Source organism: Cupressus sempervirens, chromosome 7 (assembly GCF_028749045.1).
Source record: "Cupressus sempervirens isolate cs-2001-9-10 chromosome 7, ASM2874904v1, whole genome shotgun sequence".
Taxonomy (NCBI): Eukaryota; Viridiplantae; Streptophyta; class Pinopsida; order Cupressales; family Cupressaceae; genus Cupressus; species Cupressus sempervirens.
Window position 1 is genome coordinate 699515344 of NC_143124.1, and position 16207 is coordinate 699531550.

A 16207-nucleotide genomic window follows, 5' to 3' on the forward strand; every position below is an offset into this window, starting at 1 on the left:
GCCACCTGTAGCATCACATCAAAGAGGGGCAAAATGTAGATACCTAAATCTTTTAGAAAATAAAGTATTTTTATTTTTTGAAAAAAATTCTAATGACATCATCATTAATTAATTAATTAATTAATTAATTTTTATGCCATTAAATCCCTTTATCTTAATTAAAAATATTTAATTAAGGAATCCCTCCCAAAAATGTTTAAATCTTATTTAAACATTATTTCCTTATTTATTAATTATTTAATTAATAAATTGACCAAAAATCCCAAAAAAAAATAATTAATTGACTTTTTGCCCAAAACTTGGCCAATTTCCTTAAGACCACTAACCTCTTCAAAAATCTTCTAATCCTTCTTTAATTTTGATTAAAGGCTAATCCCATCATTTCCTACCCCTAATCCCAACTCAAAATATTTAATTAAGATTAAATATTAATCCTCATGTTTATGAAAAAAGTTTTAATAAATATCTCCTCAACCCAAACCCTTGAAATAAATAAAAATTTATTTATTTCCTAAAAATCTAATTTATCCTCATCCTAAGAAGTTTTAGACTCTTCTAGAAAGTCTTCATCCCCATCTAGGAAGTTCTAGACTATTCTAGAAAGTCTTTATCCTCATTCGAAGTCTAGACTCTTCTAGAAGACGTCTTTAAACCTAATCCTAATCCCCTCCTAACCTTGTCACATTCCCTAAACATGGGTTAAGACTTACAAACCCAAGCCAAAGTTAACAAATATCTCCTCCTTCACCCACCCTCATTAAATGCCATCCACTTGCCTATCCCTAAGCTAATCCTAAACCATCCTAATACATCCTCTAATCATTTACACAATCCTAAGCAAGCTTAAAGCCTTTCTAATCAAGCCCAAGTCGAAATTCCTGTCATCTCCCTCAAAATATCCCAACCATAAAACTTTATGAAGTCCACTAAGCCATAAATGACTCTTCCAAGCCCTTTCATTGCTCTTACAAGCCATTATGAGGGTCTTTATGAAGATTTTATCCCTTGAGCCTCCTTTGTTGACTCATCCTTCCCCTTTCCTCCATCCTCTCACCCTGTGACATGTGTCACTCTCTGATTGGCTATAAGGAAGCACAATCCATGTGATCTCCTATCATGCAATCTGAGCCCTCCATGAGCTTTTTCCCATCCTTGCATCTTAGCCATCAATCCCTCAAGCCTCTTGCCTATAAATTGGATCCTTCCCCTTTGCAAAAAAACACAATCCATGAAGTAAAGTCATAATCCCATTTTAAGAAGCCATTTTATATCAAAACCATACACTCACACCCAAATTCCAACTCCATTTGAAGCCCTTTTTGAAGCATAAGCTTAAGCATACATCCTATCTATTTAGATAAAGCCACTCAACAAAAGAGCTTCTCCTTGAGAGAGCCCATTAATGGCTCATATTCTCAATTGAGAGCTCATCTTAGTCTATCTTCAAGTTTATGAATTTTATTTGATTTGTAGAAGCTTTATTTAAATTTGGTTTCTATTAGCATACTAACATTGCTCATATACAATTGTTTCTCCAAAGCTAATTGAATGAAATTAGTTTCTCATTTGTTTTATAGAAGAAAATTTAGATAAAAAACAAATTCATGAACTAGGGTTGACCTAATGAAACTCTAAGTCAAACACTAAAACCCTCACCTCTCACTAACTCCCAACCTTGTATCCATATCTCTCTCTATTTCCCAACTCTCTCTCTCTCTCTCTCTCTCTCTCTCTCTCTCTCTCTCTCTCTCTCTCTCTCTCTCTCCCCAACCCTAACATTTCTTTATATTTTGTTCATTAGGTTTTTTTAGCAAGATTGATTTAGTGTGTTTTGATTAAATTAATCTTTTAAATAATGTGTCTATATGTATATATGCATGTGCATATCTCTATTATCATCTATCTTGTTTTGTTTGTTTATATGGAATTTGGTGGTAGTGATTCTAGAGAGGCTAGTATACATGGTCATCCCCATAGTGGATCATCACATAGAGCCACTAGTAGTAGCAAAGATAGGTAGATATGTTTCATTTAGAAAAATCAATGCTTACAGAGCACACTTGATGCTATTGATCAGAGCTTATAGGATCTACAGACCCTATAACATAGGGATAAGGTGATTACCATTAGAGATGAGTTGATCAGTATGATGCATAATATCCAATGTTATAACCCTTATGATTGTCTTAGTTTGGACACATTTTATAGTACTCTATCCCATAGCACTATTAGTGGTGGTTTGAGGTGGAGGGAGATAGATGAGATGGTGTTAGTGGAGAGTGTGAAGATTAGGTTCCCATATTATCAACTATTCAAAATGGTTAGAGGGTACTATGATATTAGGTGTAGTGATCCATTCATGGCTCCTTTTATATATCCTCATTGGTTGGTTGCACATCACATGTGGCCCCAAAAGGATGAGTTCCCCTTATATTTATACAAACAATTATTTTCACAATTTCATCTACATCATGATGTTGATTAAACTGGTATTCCTAGCCATGTTGGGTAGGGTGAGGGTAGGTTCTCAAAGAAATTTAGATAGCTTGATTCTCTTGCACCTATTAATTAATGATAATTGATTGGTTCAAATCATTTGGTGATGCCAAAATGTTTTGAGTTAGCTACAACTAGAGATGGAGTCACAAATGATACATGTAGAGATGTGTAAGAGAGGATTTCCACTATTGTGACCTAGGTGCATGAGATGTCTACTAATTGAGTGCACATATACATGACACATTCACAATCTACATCTTTAGCTGATGATATGTATCATGAGGTTGATATCCTATCTCTACTAGATATATCTATGGAACCTTTCGTAGACCATTTGAGGGCTATGAGTACATGTTTGTCTACTAATATTCTTTCGGCCTATCACACTATTTAGTTGTTGACCAAACAACATCTTAGTATAGTGCCATCATATGTGACTATTATCATCAGTGGTAGATCAAAGCCACATTGTGTTTAGGGGTAGGAAGACATGCATGTTTTAGCAACAACTCAACCACAAACTATTGATATGTGATTGAAAAGATCATTTGAATGGAAAGATTATTGAAAGAAGACTGTGTTTTTTCAATCATTGTTTTGTCATTGATGTCAAACCTACTACATGCTAGTAAAGCAATAGTTTATGTGTTTCAAGTACTATCACTTAGTTCATTGATGAGGAGGATTTGATCAACAAGATGTAACAAAAGTACCTAGAGGAAATGTTGAGTTATGATTATGTATTTAAGTGTAAGAATCAGTTAAGATAGTAATAACATAATGTGTTGATGATCTACTTGAGGTTACAAAATGATTGGCTACACTTAGAAAGTTTAGAAGAATAAGGTTGAACAAAATTCATTTGCCAAGCTTGACCAAGTTGATAGAAGGTGCCAAGAAAAGTTAGTGCAAGCCAAGAAAAAAGTTAGTTGGAGCTGAGTGAAAGAAAATTCTAGTGGATGTCAAGCAAGTTAGTAGCTGTTGAGAAGGATAGTTGAAGTTGAGTGATCTTTTAGTTGATGCCGAGCACTAGTAAAATCAAGTTGAAGTTGAGTGATTTTACAATAGATGTTGAGTTGTTGCATTATGAAAAAGATCAAAGATTCGCTAATTAAAAACTAACAAGTTTATTTTCTTAGAACTTTTGAATGAGGAGTGTTGTGGTCTCCACAACACATGCCCCATTCCTTACTAGGAATGGGGACCCCCTACTTTTTTCAACTCCTGGACTCATAGTTCGGGAGTCGGGAGAAAGAAACTCAGTTAAATAACTTAGAATTTTAAAAGTTAAATAATAATAATAATTCTCACACACATGTGCATTGAGATGCACATGCTTTACAAAGGCAAAGAAGGAAGGGAGATTATAAAACCCCCCTTCCCCTTCTAACTACTTCATTCAACCCCTGCCATTCCCTTTTAGGAACGCACGTGGCCACCGCCGCGCCCTCTTGAGTGTGCGTGCATAGCTGTTGTGGCACATGCCCTTTGGGCCGCTACCACACCTCAAACCCACCCTTTTTTTTCTAAAAAAATTAATTTAATTTAATTTTTTTTATTAAAGTTGAAAAACAGAGAAAAATAAATAAAATTAATTAATTAAATATATATATATATATAATAATAATTAAATAAGTTTTCTAGGAGGAATTTTTTTTGTCATGTTTTATATATTCAATAATTAGTCATTCCCTTCCTCTTTTGTGACGTACAAGTAATATAATCAGATGGCATCCACATTCAGATTAGAAGCAAAACTAGTTATGTACAAGTTACAAGGCGTAACCCCGAATCACGGTTGCATGATGACTACTCTGAGATCAAAGACAAAGAACTTGGACACACAAACTTGGGAGAGTTCTTGAGAGTGTGTAACAACACAATTGAAAGATCATCTTTGAGATCCGCTTTAATCTATTCTAGGTTGGTAAATGCAGCATCACATTCTAGGACCATGTAGTCAGCTGAATTGATTATGACCCTATCTCAACATTTTGTTCTTGATGAAAGGGTGGTAAAGAGCATCATTAGGAAAGTGGTCTTAGATCTACAACTTGATAATATTGAGAGAGTTTTTCACCTACATAGAGCCGATCAGTTTATCAAGGTTTCATATGAAGCAACTAAGAGGTGGCATAATGATCATTACCAAGAGGCCATCAACATGATATATTCCTCATACTTCATTAAGAAGCCATCACGAGGGAAGACAATCAATAAAGTAGATATGACTCGAGCATACATGAAGGATGACATTGGATATTCAATCATTCTCCTGAGCAGAGTTATGGGATTGCTTGTAGTGGTTCATCTTGTTCTATTCATGGTTAACTTCATTGGGACCATCAAACACACAAAGATGCCATGTATTGGGCCACCACACTTAGTGAGAACTTGTGTGACCAATTGTGGATAGTAAAGGATAAGAAGAAGTTCTATATGACTTCTTATGTGGTATATCTACTTGCAGCAAGAGCCACCAACTATCCTGGGTTGTATAAGAAGGGCAGTATGCAGGATCCTAATGCATGGTTGTATATAGTCTATCCTCAACTAGTTAAGAAGAAGCTCTCACCGTAGAGCAAGGAGTATAGAATTGTGAATGATACCTTCATCTTTTCCATCATTTGATTCATTGAAGGGGATTATGGGAAGAGATTGTCTGATGAGTCCAAGGCATAGATCATAGGTCTTGATGCATATTTTATCTAGTTCTAGACATTCACATACATTTGGGTTGGTGGTGCATCCATTCATCCAAAGAAGCTCCCAAGATACCCAAGTGACAAGATGGTTCTAATGGAAATTTCTCGACAAATTGAGTCAGCTTATGAGATGATCAAAAAACAATGAAGGCCTCGTTGGAATTGGCCTTTTGTAATAGAAGCATACCAAGTGAAGAGAAAGTAGGATATCATAAATTTTGAGTGGGATGGGAGAATTACCCTCTTGAGGAATATAACTCTCCCTGACCATTCTTTGACAATGTTGGTAAAGTGGAAAACTTGGCAAGAAAAGAGTTCTACCATGAGGACGCCATTGAAGATCATTGGATGAATGCCACAAATGACTATGATGTTCGTATCAGCAACTATTGTAGAATGACTTTGTATTTAGTAGAGAAGGCTCTCCATTTGACCATCCCAGATGAGATAAGGCTATAGGATTCACAGGAGCTATTGGATCCCTTATTCAATATAGATAAAGTTGGAAAGAGGCCCATCCTAAATGCAAAAATTAGTAGAGAGGAAGGAGATGTTATTAATCATTGATTGAGACATGTCATCAGAATGATAAAGAGTTGGATCAAGAAACCCTTTCCACTTGATCCAATTTTGGATACAATGATATTCCATGCTCATGTTCTCCCAGAAAGGGTAAATGGGAAGAAAGTCACAGTTCCTATCTTTGCACTCTAGTCTCCTATCAAGCCAGAAATAGTCTACCAGCTTGATCGTCTAGTGGGATACTACCATCCTTTAGAGAAGAAGAAGAAAAAGAGGAAGAGAGCCTCTCCTCAGAGGATTCAAACAAAGCATGTTAAAGAATAGGCCCCTTCACAGCAACAGGAATCTACTCCCCAGGAGCCCCAAGACTCTGGAATTTCTCATATCCAGGTTGATTTTCCATTGCCTCATGTTTTCTCAAGCCAACAAGAAGGAGAAATTCTAGAGACATCCATTCATCTAATGCATGAAGAGCCTGCTTCTCCTATGGTTCCACGAAAGAAAAAGAGGTTCAAGGTTAGAATGGACAAGAGGAAAAGAGTTCATAAAAGATTAGTGCCTAATCCCTCTATTCCTAAAACCATTCTCGAAGAAGAATCAGATGAGGGGGAAATAGAGTCAGATGAAGAGGAGGAGCAATTGCCTCTACATAAGAGAACTCGACTAGCCAAAGCCACAGAATTGGAAAGAAAGAAGAGTGTCACAAATACCCCACCACCCACCCAAGCTAAAACGGTAGAACTCTCTTCTTCAAAAGATGAAGTACAACAATGGGTGAATGAGCAAAGGGAGTTAGGTGATGATGTTCTCTCCATCTCAGATTTTGATTTCATGCTAGTGGCTACAGAATTGGTTGGAGATAAGATTAGATATACTCCTATAGGTGAACTTCAACAACAAGATTGGATGTAAATGCCACCCAAGACACAAGGTTCTCATCCAACTCCCCCATCTTCACCTCAAGTTATGATAGTAGATAAGGTTTTAGTGAACCTCCACCTTCAAGTTTAGAAGAACATGTTCAGAAGGAATCGTCATTACAAGGAGAACCAAAACCAAGGGTTACTGATGAGCCCTCAAAAGAGGCATAGGTAGTAGAATGTATACAACAACCTTGTCAAGAAGCTGAGGATCAGACTATAGGATCTATAGAAACTAAGACTATGGAAGAAGAACCCTCATAATAGGAGACTCCAAGCAAGAGAAATAAAGGTAAGGAGGTAGTTGAACACATCCCTTCATCATCCAAAGCCAAGGTTATAGAAAGACATATCCCAAGATGGTTCTAGAAAGAAATAATGAGAAGTGCTAAGCATCAATTCCTTGCTTTAGAGGATGATATTTGTGACATTGTAGAGATTTTGAACAAACCTGACTGTCCATTACATGATGCAACACCCTTTGCATTCATTACTACTACCCAAAACCAAGACTTATTTGCATAGGTGGCTCACCCTCTGAAAGGGATAGATGAAGAAGTTGTTAGCCTTTAGGGCTATGAAGTGAAGGATATTATGTTAGGAAAGCCTACATGGAATACTTCCCGATAGATGATGACTATGGGAGTCAAGGAGGTTCTTAACCATATGGAATAGAATGAGATTGAAATTAAAACACTTCAAAGGCAAGTTGAGATCTTAAAAGGATATTTAGCTGAAGTTATTGGTCCTCTTGATTCTGAATGCTCAGAGGAGACTTTGACTACCATTCTTAAAGAAGGGGAAGGTGTACGACTCAGTCCATTTTTTAGAGCTTGTCGGGATTAGTGAGACAACCTTGAGGATAGGGGTATCGCTATAATCATAGGAAATATGAAGTTATTGCATGCTACACAAGAGAATGTTGATAAGATTGTGGCAATTTTGAGATAGGACTTTAGTATTATGGATGAGGTACAGGTATGGAGCAAGGATTTACAAACTCTACAGGCCATAAAAGGGCAAAGGTACAAAATTCTAATTGATGTATATATCGGAGAAGAGTTAGACATGATAGATGATTGGATAGAAAAGATTGCAGATGGAAATAAAGTAATGGAAACATTACATGATGAGATACATAGGCTCAAGAACCAAGCTTGAGAGAGAATTTTGGAAGTAAAAAAGTTGTACAATGATGCATGCTTGGACATTTTTGAAGATGAAGAATGAGAGAAGCTTTTACTAGTTGAGGTAGTTGTGGAGAATGTTAGAAAGACTTTAGAGGAAGCATCTAGTGATGAAGACATCAGACAAGCCTTCGGGACAAAAGAAGCATTGTTAGAGTTGGACACCAAACTCGAAGATTTTGTAGAATCTCGAATTGAGGTGGACAACTACCAACAGAAGGTCAAAGACAAGTATGAGGCTTTGGATCTTCCCGATGCTACTAAGATTACTGAGATTATAAAGAAATTCAAGGGAAAACATCCAAACATATCTTTAGGATAAAGATGAGCAAAACCTAGATGCCATAATTTCAATTTTGACACTTAGTAAAATTTTGAGATTTTGACCCAGTCAAGGTCTGTAGGTCCATAGCTCTGCAGGTCCTTAGGTTCGTAGCTCTGCAGCTTTGCAATTTAGAGGTGCACCGACAGTTGACTACCAGTTCCAAAATTAGCACTTTCCATGCATTAGGAGCGCATTTTGATGGCAAGTTAACTCCGACACACATCAAGTGAAGGGCCAGCTTCTATTTTTGGTGTCTCCATGCACTTCTACTTTGACTGATGTCTTCCTCCTACTTTCTCTCTCATGCTTTCATTTCTTTTTGACATGTAAAGGGTTCATGCATCCAATTAATGAATAAAATATGGATGGAGTCCCTCTAAGAACTAGTTAGATTACCAGTTTCTATATATTTAGTTGGTTTTAATGTTTTAAAAGCATTTTATTGCATTAAGATATCTCTCACTCTCAACAAAATTTGAGGAGATGATTTTTTATAAATACCTCATTGTAAAATGTAACAAGGGCCACTGCTATTATGCAATAAATTTATGCTTTTGGTGCTAGAATTCGGAGTGTAGTTATTCTTGCCTAAATGTGTCATTGTTTTGTGGATTTTATTCATAAGATTGTGATTGAGCCAAAGGTTTTTGTGTTGTTTTTGGTTGTGCAATATTTTAGTTCTAGTGTTTGCTATAGATATATGAATTTCATTGACATAACGAGCTTGAGAAGAGATCACCTGATTGTGTCTACATAGCTTTTTGTCTTGCATGAGCTCAATTTCCATGGCCTTGCAATTTGATGAAGAGTGAAACATCATTTGATTTGTTAAAGATTCTCATCGACGATTGCATCAATGGATTCTAGGAAGCGTTGCTCCTATTTTTATTGGTTTCCTCAAAATTTCTTCCAAGGTTTAACTCATAGCATGTTGTGTTCTATAGCTTATGTCCATTTAGGAATTTCAATTTCAAGTTATTTGATTTCCTATTATTTTCTTTCAGTTTAGTTATTTGCTTTGCTAACCCCTTGTTAGAATAGGACCTCATAGTAGCTGCATTGTTAGAATTGCATTCATTGAAAAAATCTAAAAATACAAAAAAATATTGTTCTTTTGGTGTGATATTTTGAGAAACTAAATAGATTTTACTTCAATTCCAAGATAAAAGGATTTTAGAACCAGCAAAGGCCTCCTCGTGAACACTCACATTTATCTTCTACTGAGTGGATCTTGGTACATTGCAAGACAAACATTGAACCTTGGAGTGGATCCTTAAAAGGATTTGGTTTTCAAGAGAGGGATTACACTATGGATTCCTACTGTTGACCTCATGCAAAATGAATGCCCAACAAGGAAGAAGATAACATTAATGAGCTGGAGGCACACAATCTTATGTAAACCATTTTGGAGGAAAATTCAAATGGATTCTAGGAGAAGTTTCTAGGGAATGCAAGATATGGGGTAGATACATTGTATCCTACCTAATCCATTGTAAACCCTAATTTTTTGTGATGGATAATGAGAGGGAAAAGAGTTCTAATTTCCTATATATAGGGATGTCTGGTCATGAAGCAAAGAGCTTAGAGAGTTTTGAATGTGAGACTTTGACAAGGAGAAGGAAGATGGTTTGCTTCAACAAGTGGCCCAAGAGAAGAAGTCTGATGTCTTATCATGGACCCATTATTGCCCAAGTGTCACAAAACTAGGCTCTGATATCAAAATGTCATGCCCAAAATATGGGGACAAAAGCACACACACAAATTTTATGTTTTTTAAAGATTAATGACACCACTAAGTTTGATATGTTTGTTTTTTCAAAAGTTAAAGCATAGGTGCATAACAAGACATAACAAGTTCTCCTATCAATAACCTAACTCTTCATTTAGGTTTAGAAATCAATGTGTAGGAATAGATCATTAAATTAAAATTTTGTTATCAAATCGATTTTGACATTTGTTTCATTTTGCATTAATTTTAAAACAATATATTTAAAAATTATTCAAATAACAATATAAATAAAGATAAATCTCACTATTATTACATAGTATTTTACAACTCATACTAATTTAATAATAATTAAAAATAAATTGTAACCCTCTTACTAACTACTAACCTTATCTTAATAACTTAAACAACATAACACAATTAGAATCTAAGTTTTAATATAATTAAATAAACAAATTTAAACATTCTTAATTTGAAACTTTAATTATAACATAACTCTAAATACTATCTAACCCTTCTAACACTTAATATACAACTAGCTTTTAAAATATCTAAACCATTATTAACTTTAATGCAGTAAACAACATCTAATTTAGAAATTACTAAAATCTAATTTAAAACAAAACAATATGAAAGACACACTTAAACTAAAACTTACTTAATTAACATTTTAACCAACACTATTTAAAAATCTAACATTCATTAACACTAATTTTGAAAAAATATATCTAAAACTAAAATAACACTAATTTTACAAATACTAACTAACTACCACTTTATCAATACTAAATTCTAAATTAGCCATTACTAGTTAAAAAAATTATTAAACTTTATAATTTAAAAACTAACACTAAACTACAACTAAAATATACTAACTCATAAATAAATGAAGAAACATACTAAAACAACCTCAATTTACTAATTTTACTAACCAATTCCAAAATTATTTTACTAACCAACCCCAAAATTATTTTACTAACCAACTCCAAAATTATTAACATTCCAAATAACCACATTAACCACAACTTTATTTAAACTACTTACTAAAATTTAAAACTTTATTTAAACTACTTACTAACTTCTTAAACTTTATTCTAATTTTACTAATTGTACTTCAAATAAAACTAAATTCTAAAATACATGTTACTAATTACAAATAATTTATATCTTAAAAAAATCCAATCATTTCTAACTTCTATTAACTAAATAATTAACATAATACTAATATTAATTAAACTTTAAAATAAATTAAATTATATAAAAGAAACTATTTAAAACTTAACTAAAATTTTAAACTTAATATAATTTTAAAAAAAGTAATCTAAATTTTAAACTTAATATAAACTAAAACTCTCCTAAATTATTAAACTAAAAAAAACAAATCAAATCTAACACCTAAACTTTCTTATCCTACGTTGGCACACAGGTCAAGACTGCCACGTAGAGGCTATCCCCCCACAAATCAGCACATGGTAAAAAGCATTTTAAGGCTATGCGTTAAGAGTGATGGGAATTTTTTCTTTGAAAGAAACAATTTCATTTCCCCCCCTTTACAACTTGTCACATGGTCAAAATTTGACCTCGAATTTTATGGAAAAGCAAGGTGACATCATCCCTGCAATGGCATGTGAGGGTTAATGATATAAAGTTAAGTAAGTTCTTTTTAGGATATTTGCTAAGCATTTTCTATTTATTTATTTTGGTTTATTTTATTTTTATGAATTTATAGATTTATACAAAGGATTTTCAAAGAGCATCTTTAAGGAATATTCTCTATTATAAAGGGAGTTTTTTTTTTTCTCATACAAAAGGCAGAGAGTTTTTACTCTTCGAAGCATTTTTTTCTAAGTGTTATTATTTTCTTCGGAATAGAAATTTTGTTAAGTGACATATATATATATATATATATATATTTTTTTTAAAAAAAAAAAATTTTTTTTTTGGTGCGCCTGTCAAACTTTTTAACGTGACCGGTAGCGCTGGTGCAACATGCCCACCAGTACCACGAGGACGAAGGAGACTAGAACTCGTGACCAACCCCCTACAATAGAGAAGATTTAGCCAACCGAGCTAGGGGCCCCGCCCCATATATATATATATATATTTACAAAGGGGTATATATATCTATTCTTTTTCTAATAGGATTTATACTCAAAATATCAAATTAACTAACTACAATATTATGAATTCATTAATAATGTTGTTTCGTAGTAATGCAAAAGTAGTTCTCATCCAATACGATTTCTCTTTAACATAAATTTGAACTTGAAAATTGCATAATTGATCATCACCATTTAATCTATCCATCAATGCACATACACAAGATCTAAATAACATAAGATACAATGCAAGAAAGTTTCTCAATCTTTTCTCTTCTATTAATGAAGCTGGTTCAAGGCTCCGTTGGGAAAGAACTAGTAAGAAAACTCGACATCACTGCAACTACAACAAAAGTTTAAAATAGATTTCTACATAGGATTTTAATCACAAACACAATTGAATTTCAACAATCAAAATAAATTTCCATCATGGTCCTTAACAAGGGATCCATTTCATTTTTTGCAATGCATCGCTGAGATTATGGAGGAAACAAAAACTGGCCAGGTGACAAACAAACATAACAAGGAACAAAATCAGACATTCATTTCCATACTGGTTTTTCACAACAGGATTCAACATTGAATCAAAACTCGGGAAAGGTGAATTTTTCTAACAAGAGATGTTAGACACAACACCAAAATAGGTGCCCAATCAGGGCTATAACTCAAGAACTTCTATTCTTCCATTCTTACATGCCAAAACTCATACATGGTTTTTGCTAATAGGTAGGGGCCCATAACACCCTACCCTCTCTCCCTCTTCTCATCCTAAGAAGAGACTCTACACTATTGGAGTTCAAATGAATACCTTTCCTGAAATTGGCCACTTTTGCCCTATCTAAGGGTGAGTAATGCCAAAACACTAATACACAAAAACTTTGAAATTCAAGCAAGACGTGAAAGAAAAGCATTCAAGAAAACATGTTTTCAATCCTTCTCAAGCATACCCAACATACATACAAGCATACGAATGAACAACACAATAACATAAGCATGAACCAAGCATGAAACAACATGAGCAACATGAACAAACATGAACAACATGAAAAAAGGAGATGAAGAACTCCTACCTTCACAAGAGGTTATGGTAAAATGAGCAAGTTGAGAAGAGCTTTTCCTTCCTTGCCTTCAATCTTCCAAAACTTCACTCTAAAACTAATCAAAAATGCCTCTAAATAAGGTCAAAACTCAACTATCTCTAAAATGCAATAACTCCCCCCAACTTGCCTAAAGATCTAGAGGTTTCTAACTCAACTAAACCTAAGGCTAACCTCAAAGTGGGGTTAGGGTCATTCAACCCATGGTTAAATAATTCTATTTTCGCACTAAAGCAAAATGGATTTTTTGAGTGACCACAAAAGTCAACAAAAGGGGCTAAGGGGGTGGAAAATGCCCCCAACCCATACCCATACCCCTTGGGTATTAAGATTTCATGATTTTAGGGCCTTAGGGATTGATTTGGGACCAAACAAAAGTTAGGAATTTTTAGGACTATCTAACAACTCCAAAATGCAGATTAAGCACTAATCTAGATTAGGCGTAACTAAACTCAATTAAAAATAGATTAGCGAAAAGGGCACTAACTTAGTCTGACTTAGGTCCATATGTTACACAGTTATCCCAAACCAACATGCTGAGATGCATATAAAATTCACGAGTGTCAAGCAACACTATAAAAACACTGTTACCAAACATTTAACATTTACTGAATACAAAATGCTACATTCATACATCTCATGGTACGAGTAAAATACGAACAACATGGTTTCCACAAATGGCACATAGGGTTCAATTTCATTTTTCCATTAAGTTCCTCAGCTAAAATACCCTGCACACTCATTGCACACATCAGTAGCTCAAGAAAAGTACATACATATATTCAAAACTTATCTAGTTAGTTACATAAATCAAAACATGAATCTCTCATATAATTAACTGTTGAATTCATTTCTACTCACATGTAATCATAAGAAATGACATAATCAATATAACATAACTTATTCTTTAATTCAGATTAAAATGCCAGAAAAAACATCATTAGGCATGCATATAGCTAACATCATAAACATCACTATTTAAGGAATACTAAACTATCTGGAACATAAAACTTAATCATCGGGGTATCAAAACCAACACCCTTATCATCAAGTGAAAATGCCTCGTATCATCGTTAGTGAAATTTTAATGTTTAAATAGTCAAGATAATGTAGTTTGTTCTCGAATCATTGAATATTTAAAACATGAATGTATCAACTACTCTTAATTTCATTAGGAAATTCACAACATAACACATAACTTCATATCCATTCAAATCTCCTAGAACAGATTTAATAGAGAAATTTATATTTAAAAAGTACATGCAAGGAAGGACCTTACATCTGCAATGGTGAACTAAGCAAGAAGGCTTAAAGAGGATGAATTCTTGAAGGGTGCACAAGTTGTCAAAACTACAAAGATTTGGAAGCTAAGCAGAGTTGAGAACTAAATACTGTTATGTAATCTACAAGTAAGGTTTTAAGTCGTATTAAATCAAAGATCTACTATTACTTTCTAACAATTGTATCAGATTAGGGTAAACCCTTTGGAGAAAGGTTGACTTAATAGTCATTGGAAAATCCTTTAACAGGGTGGCATTCCAAGTGAATGGCCTAAAGTCCTCTAACAAAACTCACTTTTAACAGGGTGATTGAAATCACTTAATTGGGTCACATTTAACAGTGTGTGTTGCAACCTTTAGCAGGGTTGGCCTTTAACAGGGCATCGCTTTAGAAGAGTGAAAAGAAAGTAGCATGTTACTGGTGGTTTTTCCCAAATTGGGTTTCCACATTAAATCCTTTTTTCAAGTGTGTTGATGGATATGTTGTGTTTTATGCTTTACATTTTTGCATGTTAATTTTATAGTAACATATCAGTTTTGGTTAACACTCAATCAATGCATGCATCATTAAGAATGTTATATGGGTTCATTGAATTGTGAAAGTTTTATTTGTGCATCTAGACCTTGAATAATTGATTCACCCCCTCTTAGTTATTCTAAAATAATTCCAACAATTGGTATTAGAGCCATCTGCTTAAGAGGATTAGTTTTAAGGTACTAAAAGCATAAAGATTAGGATGTCAAAAAGAGAGGTACCCAAGCTCAAGAGGGATAGCTTTTCTACATGGAAAAGTTTGATGAAGCTACACCTTGGAGGACTTGGAGATTATGCAAAATCTTCCATTTTAGTAGAACATGTTGATCCACTAGGAGCCCTAACTATTGAAGATTTGAAGAAAAAGAAAGAGCACAATCAGGCGATGTTGGAGATTTTGTTTGCCCTAAGCTATGTTGAGTTTGATGATATCAAAGACCTTAAAAGTGCAAAGAAAATGTGGGATGCCCTATACACCGTCTATGGAGGAGATAAAAATGTTCAAAGAGCCAAGTTAGAGAGCCTTAGATGTAAGTTTGATGACATGAGAATGGAAGAAGGTGAAAATATTGCTCAATATGTTTCTAGAATAAAAGAAGTTGTTAGTGCAATAAAAGGTTCTATTGGTAAAATAGATGATGATATTGTGCTAAGTAAAGTCTTGAGAACATTTTTTCCTATGTATGCCATTAGACTATGTGTAATTCAAGAGTTTAGATGCATGCCAACAAATGATCTAACCCCTTAAGGTTTGCTAGGAAGACTCACTACTTTTGAGTTATCTAATTTTGACAACTACAAACCAGAGAGTATTGAATCAACTTTCAAAGAAAAATTGTTATTTAGGGATTCTAAGGAAGTAAAACTAGAGAAGAAGAAAAGAAAGATAAAGTATGCATCTAGTGACAGAAGTATAGATGAGGAAGACATTGAACAATCAGAAGCATTACTAGAAAAAATATTTCACAAAGGAAAAGGAAAATTTGAACATAAGTTGCGTATCATTTTTCTTAATTGTAATGAAGTTGGCCATATTGCAGAAAGATGTAAAAAAAAGAAGAACTTTAGAGAAGGGAAAAAGCACAAAAATAGAAGAGAAGCAGATGGAAGAGACTACAAAGATAAACGCAAGAAGTCATGCTACATTGCTGATGAATATGACTTTGATGAAAATGATGATGAAGTGGTATATGTTGCAATGAAGGGTGAAATAAATGAGGATGAGGCTATTGCACTTATGACTTGTGTGAATAAGAATGAAAAATAGATAATTAACAATGGATGCTCACATCACATGACTGGAGACAAAAGT